Source organism: Equus caballus, unplaced genomic scaffold, assembly GCF_041296265.1.
Source record: "Equus caballus isolate H_3958 breed thoroughbred unplaced genomic scaffold, TB-T2T haplotype2-0000891, whole genome shotgun sequence".
NCBI classification, from domain to species: Eukaryota; Metazoa; Chordata; class Mammalia; order Perissodactyla; family Equidae; genus Equus; species Equus caballus.
In genome coordinates, this window is record NW_027222034.1 from 10,001 (window position 1) to 10,482 (window position 482).

The following is a 482-nucleotide window of genomic DNA, read 5'->3' on the forward strand; positions in this document are numbered from 1 at the left end:
GTGCCGGCGTCCCACGCCGGGCGCCTGGCGCACGGGCGCCACCCAACCGGAGCCGAGAGCACTTTGCCCGGGGCCACCACCGGCCTCGGTGGCCGGAGGCGACACCCGCGCGGCGAGGCCCATTTCGGTCCCGGCCGGTGGGCGGCGCGGCCAGGCGTCTGCCCGGGCGGGGGAGCACCGGCGGCAACGGGGAGCGCGGCGCGCGCCTCGACGGAGGGAGCGCGGGCTCGCGGGAAGGCTCCCGGGGACGGCCTCGGGCGCGGACGGGCCACCAGGAAAACACACGCGGGATCCCACCGCCAACGACACGCGAGGGCGGTCCCACGACGCCTGGGACGCCGGCCGGCCTCAGCCACCCTTCGGCCTCCCGCGGGCCCGGCCCCACCGCCGGGGCCTACGTGAGGCGCCCCCGCCGCCGGGGGCCGCCCCGTCCACCCAGCCACCCGTCTGCCTGTCTGGTCTGCTCCGGGACCCACGTCCCG